General features: G+C 32.7%; 1 long non-coding RNA gene across 1 annotated transcript; it reads right to left on the reverse strand.

The window, feature by feature from the left end:
* Positions 1-522: 522 nt before the first annotated feature.
* LOC125275344 lies at positions 523-1,952 on the reverse strand. The gene is made up of 3 exons (XR_007186429.1): positions 1,850-1,952; positions 1,425-1,478; positions 523-748 (listed from the first exon to the last, which is right to left on the reverse strand). It is a non-coding gene; the product is annotated as an uncharacterized LOC125275344 (long non-coding RNA).
* Positions 1,953-8,663: the final 6,711 nt, after the last annotated feature.

An 8,663-nucleotide genomic window follows, 5' to 3' on the forward strand; every position in this document is an offset into this window, starting at 1 on the left:
GGGTGAACTAACATGACCAAGAGTGCTGAATTACCATCACAATTGAAAATGTGACACTGATTTCATTTCATTGTTTGAATTAATGACTCAATGACTCACTCATTAAGACAGTGACCTGCCGCCACCTACTGGCAGTTTAGTTTCATGTTTAAAAGTATCATTCTTTCCAACATTTTTTTATTATCTAATCTCACAACATTTTTAAATGCAGTTGTAATTTTTCAGTGTAAATTATTTAATTTGACTGGTAACAGTGTCTTATTACAATAATTTAATTTATTGATCAAATGTAAGAATTTAAAATGAAAGATGAAGCATTTATTTAATAATGGGGAAAATGCCCTTTATAAAGGTAAAAATATCACTGATATTAACACTGATGCTGCAGAATAAATTGTATTTATAATAGAGTTTGTGAATGACCGATTTACTCGTCACAGGAAAAGGCCTAATGCCCTGAACTGTTTTAATATATTTTACAAAGTAAAATTTTCCTGTGATGTTAAAATGTAATATTCAGCAGCCTGCATCCAGTTGTGGTGTCACATGATCATTCAGAAATCATTCATTTGTGGATGGAGATGAGTGATCAATCCCCTCGGGTACCAGTAGATCTTTGCCTGATCTCCAGTCTTCTGGTTCTTCTGCTCCTTCCACCATCCCGGTTTCTTGCATTATGGAGCCATGATTTAACAGGAGTTTCCACTTCGGAAGCTGTGGCCTGGCCGCTTTTTGTGTGCTTTTTTATCTAAAGTGAGAAAAAAACAACAATTGAAACATTAATTTAAAAACAAAAAACAAAACACGAGTTTTGTATACATTACATTTGTGTTTTCCCAAAGGTTAGAACATTTCCAACCCAGGGAACAATCTTTTGAGAACATTTAAATGAATTTTGACTGAAGAAACCTGAGAATAATTTGAGTTCCTGAAAAATAGTTCCAGGTGTTGTTTATTAATGTTAAAAACAATTTTAGACTGTTGTTGAGAGAGAAAGATATAGTGAGTGAACAAATTGAGGACATGATGAACTGAGAGCATGAGAACAATTTACTAAAATTGTCAACACAATGTAAAGAAAAAAGTTTTTTGCTACTCAACCTTGTGTCATTCCAAACCTGCATGATTTCTTCTGTGGAAGATGATATTTTGAAAACTGACCATGTTTTTGTCAATACAATAAAAAGTCAATGGGATCCAAAGCAGTTTACATTGTATGGACAAAACAGATGAAACATTCTTCAAAATATCTTCTTTTGCATTCCACAGAAAAAAGTAAGTAATACAAGTTTGGAACAACATGAAGAACTATACCTTTAATGTAAGAAATCATTGATGACTTTAACTTTCAGCATGAATATGTAATTTTTATTAAAATAAATGCAAATACTGAGAATGTGTCTGACAGTCAAAAATGTACTTACACAGCAAAAGATGCAGTGACCTGTGCCTGAGCGGCTCTCCTTAGGTTTATTTAGCTGTGGTTAACAAAATCACAAAGGAGAAAAAGAGAGAAAGAAATATTGAATAAATCTATACAAATTAAAATGTACTGTATTCATTTTTCATCAGTGATTATTGACTAATCAGCATGTCAGGAGTTCTCAGCTCTGGTCCTCGAAGTGCACTGTCTTGAACAGTTTATGTCCACACCTGATCAATCTCACCACATGTGACTTTCTAGTCAGTAAACCAAAAGAGCTCGATTGGCTTTCAGGTGTGTTGGACCAGGGTTGGTGCTAAAGTCTGCAGGACAGTGGTCCTCGAGGCCCAGAGCTGATATCCCCTGCAATATGTTCTGAACATGACAATTCAGAGATCCAGAATGACTGCTAGATCGATCACTTACGACAGTGGTGTCCAGTCCTGGTCATGGAGAGTGTAGCTCAAACCGTCCTGTAGTTCCTGGTCATCCTGAAGACTTGTAGTCAGGAATCAGGACTAGATGGCAAAGAATACTGAAAAGAGAGAGGACAAACAACATTTCAATGGTATGAAGCCAGTTTAAATCTTTTATTCATGAATATGTACAATGGCATCTGAGAATGTGACACATGGCACCACTGTACTGTCAGAGACAGTGATACCCAAAAGATTAACAGATAACAAGCAAAATGTTTATGAAAGTACAGTTATTTGGTGCAATAATTTGGTGCAATACAAAAACTGAGAATGTGTCAGACAGTGAGTCGAATACTTACAGAGCAGAACCAATGATCTGATTACACACAATAAAAAGGAGAAAAAGAAACAAGAATTAATATTTCAGTTAAACATTGCTCTGTATGGATGAACGTGCTGATGAAATGTAGCCTATACATTCGAGAGAAATTATACATCAATATTTAATGTAAATATAACTAAAACATTTAGGCCATGAAATTATATCTTTTCATAATTAATTAATTACAGATGGTTGTTTTCATGTGAAATACACAGGCCAATGACTTTGCGTGAGACAAAGCGTTCAATTTGATATTTTTAGGTCACGTTAATATGATATAAAAATACAAAGCACATGTATAATGGTTTGCTGTCTGAACTGTCAGCGCACAGTGTTTATCGATGTATGAACGGTTATAAAATCATATGTAACGAGATTTAATGTAGGCCTCGTTTACGTCGCTATTTTAACTATAAAACGGACATGACTGAATCATTATAGCTCGGTCGTAGTTCGCTAAAATAGCAACAGGAGAACAATAATAAATCAAATTAACACCAAATGGATGTAAAACAATTCAAGGCATTGAATTTATGCAGTTTTAAAGTACATATATAAAGTATAGATTACCAGAAAATGGGCTAGTCGACCGTTATAACCGTTAGTCATTTAAACGACAGCATACGTTACAATCAAATTAAAACACTAAAAATGGGTGTAATTTAATTTTAGTCAATAAATTCATTAGCATTTTCATCTGTTACACTAATTGTAACAGAAAACTCAGAAATTACCATTTAAAAAAGCTTATAATTTAAAAAGCTTACCTGTTTGAAGCAGAACTGGGCAGTGCAGTCCAATCCGGAATGACAGCTCATTAGCGATGCAGTTCCAGCTGTCTCATTGGTTAGAATTAATCACGTGATGACGCCATCTTCCCTATTACTAATAAGGCTCTGCTAATAATAATATTTTTTTTATATAGAAATATATAATATCAAATTCATCAATGGGTCAGGCAAATATGGTGCAGCAAGATGAGAAATTAAAAAATCTTTTAAAAACCTGTTTTAAAAGCATGCATCAGGTACGTTAAAATGTATATATTGTGTCTAAGTTGATTTTATGTTGATAAAAATGCATTTGCCAATTTTTTACTAAAGTTAAGAATGAATGTACCTAAAAATGTCAAATGGTGTAACCGCCAGTTATCCACATAGATGGCATGTAAGCTCACTTATGAAATATATACTTCAATTTAAAATATCAAATGAAAAATAATTTTATTAGAGTTATCTCTAAAGTAAATTTTAACGTGTTTTTGCAATATTTGGTGGGACACATGCTGAAAACACATTTGTTTTCTAAATAATCTTTGACAAATTATTTTAAAATTGTTTAAAATCATGTTATTACACTAAACTAGATGATTACATTTTATTTTTTATTTTTTTATTTATTTTTCTGTAAATAATTATATTTTTTATGAAAAATACTGGTTACGCCAATTGACACAAACCAGTTACACCACCTGACCATGTTACTTCTACAGCCAAAGGCCATTGTTTGTTGAACAAATTGACACTGAAAATCAAGCATGACAGTCAGCAAGTTAAGTTAAGTGGTTTCAGTGATGAAAAACAACATCTGACAACAAGAAATAATCATAGTAATGAACAGTGAAATCATGTCTCATATATTTTACAGTTAAAGGGTTAGTTCACCCAAAAATGAAATTTCTGTTATTAATTACTCACCCTCTTGTCATTTCACACCCACAAGACCTTCGTTCATCTTCAGAACACAAATTAAGATCATTTTATCTCCCATAGAAAGCAACAAAATTACCCCTTTCAAGGTCCAGAAAGGTACTAAAGACATCGTTAAAACAGTCGACGTGACTGCAAAGGATCAACCTTAATCTTAATGGTTCAACCTTATTATGAAGAGACAAGAATACATTTTTTGTGCAAAAACAAAACAAAAATAGCATCTTTATTAAACTATTTTGTCTCTTCCCTGTCATTCTCCCATGCTGTTGACATGGTAAACACAGTGCAGAAACTCCAGGTTTTACGTCAGAACACCGGCTCATTATTGGCCGGGCCCTGCGTCAGTCTCACACGCATGCGCTGTGCTGATCACGTGATCAGCTTTGGCCAATACTGAGCTGGCATTCAGACATAAAGAAGGAAGGCTTCACTGTGTTACTGTGTCACCTGCGTGAGGATAATGACGGGAAGAGAAGAGATTGTTGAATAAAGTCATAATTTTCATTTTGTTTTTGCGCACAAAAAGTATTCTCATCTCTTCATAACATTAAGGTTGAAACACTGCAGTCACGTTGACTGTTTTAACAATGGCTCTACAACCTTTCTGGACCTTGAATGTGGTAATTTTGTTGCTTTCTATGGGAGATTAAAAAAAAAGCTCCCAGATTTCATCAAAAAATACCTTAATTTGTGTTCTGAAGATGAACAAAGGTCTAACATGTGTGGAACGACATGAGATTGAGTAATAAATGACAGAAATTTCATTTTTGGGTGAACTAACCCTTTAAGGAACAATATCTGATAACAAGAAATCATCAAAGTGATCATTTCTTAAAAAAAAAAAAAAAATCTGATAGCAGGATTAGAATTCACTGGTGCTCTGTGATGAGCCACTGTTTCCTTGCTTGAAACTATATCAATTTATCTATTGGGGCAAGAGGGGCTCTGTTATGTCGTTTTAATTATAAAATCTTAGAAATTTAATGAATTGTATTTTATAGATGTAAATTGTAGTCTTTGGTTAAATGCACAATATGTAAGACTTTTGGATTAAAATATCAAAAAACCACTTGGACAATTTTATATATTTTGTTGACTTGTGTACTTACAGTATATTATGCCAGATGTTTCCAAGAATGTTTAAACCTAGAGAAATAATGACCAGGACACGAGCCATGTCTGTGCGTCGCCTATCAATGACATGATACCCGCGTTAATCTCGGTTTCCGGTTTTATTTTGTCGAAACCACAGAAACACCAAAGACGCTTTAATATATTATGTGTTTTGTTAGACAGATGAGCAACTGTTTGGATACATTTGTCGACAGAAATCTAATCATATTATATAGCTAAACACATTTAGTCTTATTGTTTAAATCTTGTTTTCTTGATTTACTGTTAGTACCATGTTTTACCATGCCTAATATGGATCTAGTTGACTGCAGTGTGCAACAAGTGTCTCATGGCAGCTGCCGAGCGAACGCACAGAGTAGCATTTTAACAAATTTGAACACACAAATGTGTGTAATATTTTAAAACAGAGCTGCTTTACATCACATACGCTTGACCTGAAGAAGCAGAAGCAGCGACTGCGGCATAATAAAAGCTGTTGTCGATACGTTTGACGCACTTGTCTTTCATTAGCAATCACTCCATGATTTTATATTGCTTACATTTTGAAGTGAATGGAATAGAAATATTGAAGCTAAACATTTCAATGTTAAACATTAATGTTCTAAACATTAATGTTGTGCAACATAATTATATATTATTTTACTGAATTACAGAGCTTTAATAATAAAGTTGTGGATAAAGCACCACTTTCTCAAAAAAAATAAAACATTGAACATTTGAAAATAGTTCCAAATAGTAGTTTAGTTTATATTACATCTTTAATCAGCAATATGAACTAGTGATTTTGACTAAATTTGCCCCTAACAGAAAGGCTTGTAATAGAAGTCAAATGGTGTAACCGGTTACACCATTTGACATCTCAATTTAAAATCAAATTTGACAGGTATTATCATGGACACCTATGTAAGCACATGGCCTTGGTGGAAATATTTCAAATTTAATTTTTAAAGTCAATACACATTTTTATAATAATGATGAATTATCAATGTATTCATGGGGTCATACCATTTGACATGTATACCTAAGAATACCTAACCATACCCTAAAAATGTCAAAATATCTCATATTTTAAAGACAGTTACTAACCTTTGCATGCAGCATTTAGTGTCACCAGGGTCCCTCTTTGTGATATAATTTCCTGTCACATGATTTTCTTGCACAATATTAACAAAATGGCTCCTTGAATGGTGGTTACACCACCTTGACACTTCAGGAATTTGACTTGACTCCTATGATTCCCCAAATTATTTATAATATTCAGAACAATGGTGTTAAATTTATTTTTATTTACTATTAAATTGTTCTAATGTAAGATTATGCAAAACTAGATAATATGGTGTTTTATTGAGAATTTCACCTTTTTTAAACAAGATCAATTATTTGGTACTAAGTTTTTACGGTTACACCACATTGACATTTTTGCAATCAATCCCCAAATATTCTCTCGAAATTGATTAAAACCAGAAATTTTAGACTTGGTCCTCAAAAAAGAGAATGTATGTAAGTAATTTGCTAATTTATTTTGCCATTTTTACCCTTTTAAATTTAACTAAAACTATAAGGACACAAAAAAATGAGCGTCACGTCATTGACCCATATATATATATATATATATGCACACATAACTGATGAAGACCAATGATAATAGTGAACAAATGCATCATTGATCAGCAATTTACATTGTTTTATTGTGACAGATAAGTTAATTTTATTTAATATATACGGTAATACTTTCTATGAAGTCTATGCTTATAATGAATTTTAGCTCTATTTATACTTATTTATGTTAAGTATTCTATAAATATATTTTAAAAACTCATTAAGACATATACTGCATTCAAAGAACAGTTATAGATGGGTCATTCTACAGAAACGTCCACTAGACTTTACAGAAATATTACACTTGAAATACACTTTAGGATTACAATTTTTTTTATATTTTAATATGAAACCATATGTTATTTGAACAATTAAACCTTCTTGAGCCATCAATGTGGCAATAATTGTTTTTTAATTAATTATAAAAATTCCAAACACCACAGAAGCTCTCGTCCCCACAGTCATGTACAGAGGGAAAGGGCTTTATTTTGAGGTCACAAACAGGTTTTTCTACCATTTTAATTACAATAATGTATGCATAACTATCAAATATATAATGTAAATGACATAAAAAAAAAACAAATGCCGAATAAATATTATAAAATATATAAAGAATGTAGTTGTCCCCTGGTGTTGTGTCACTGGTGTTACCTTTAACAAAAATCTCTTATTTTGAAAGAAATAATCACAACGATGACATCACTTGACTTCCTTCTGTCTATTTCCTGAAGATCAATGAAGAAAGGCCAATGAAAAGTCCACTATCTCTTTTCAATTATCAGAAATTTTAATTAGAAAATCATAATTTCATATGAAGCTTTTAGTTGAAGTCGCTGGTGTGACCTACTTTATTGCTAGGGAATTTTAAAAAACTAGAATACAAATAGATTAAACTACTTAATTTAGTGAATATACCATGATTGACAAAATGTGGGTTGACACCTTTGTGGAATTACAAATTTAAGAATCTGTTTAAGATCTGCGGATCCTACATCCTGACCATTTGGCAGGACAAGCTTAAGATACAGCAGTGTCTTTGTCTCTATGATAATGTAAAGGTATGGGCGATACTGCCAGACTGATTAGATTAGCACCTATGCATTTGAATGACACATTTATGCTGATTAGAACATGGCTGGGAAATGTAGAGAATGGGCTGATTCCTGTATTGCATTTGCATGCTTTGTTTAGATTGTCCACACCTCTACTCTATGTATCCCTCCCCCTTGAATGTATATGAACTACCAAGTCACTGCCTTAGTGAGATTTTGGATGACCACAGCGACGCACAGCGTGTTTCTCAATAAAGAGTAACTTCTGCTTCAAGAGATCCCAAAGTCTCCTGGTCTATGCTTCTGAGATTTCCAACACCTTGCAGCAGCCATTTTGTAAAATGCATTTTTCATGAAAAATGTCACTGGTGTTACCGTCACTGGTGTTACCTTTTTATGAAATTGTCACTGGTATTACCGTCACTGGTGTTACCCGTTTATAGATAAACTTTATTTAAAGCTATTCATTTAGTTCTTTTGCATAAAATAGCACTAAGATTATATGATTCTAACTTTTCTTTCTCATTGTTAATCCTCCTTTGGGCAGATATGGCTAAATTAAGGGTATATGGCTAAATTCAGTGCAGCGACTTTACAGACAGCATATTTTACAGACAGTTTTAAAATGTTGTTTATGATCTTTTTCTGACTGTTTTCACTAAGTGTCAATGATAGTCTTTGATTGTATGCCAAATGTAAAAATTTAGTCCAATCTACTTAATTATAGTTGAAAAATTAAGGATCTTTGGTCCTATGTATATGTCACTGGTGATTCATTGTTGTCACTGGTGTTACTGTGTTTTGTCCGTCACATTAAATAAAATGTGTCATATGTGACATGATAATAATTTTACATCCATTGAATTCTGCTACACTCAAGAATTAAGATTTAAAGGATTGCATCATTACTTTTTATAACTGTTTTTCAAATATTTCATTGTT

The sequence above is a fragment of the Megalobrama amblycephala genome, linkage group LG9 (genome assembly GCF_018812025.1).
Source record: "Megalobrama amblycephala isolate DHTTF-2021 linkage group LG9, ASM1881202v1, whole genome shotgun sequence".
In the NCBI taxonomy this organism is placed as follows: domain Eukaryota; kingdom Metazoa; phylum Chordata; class Actinopteri; order Cypriniformes; family Xenocyprididae; genus Megalobrama; species Megalobrama amblycephala.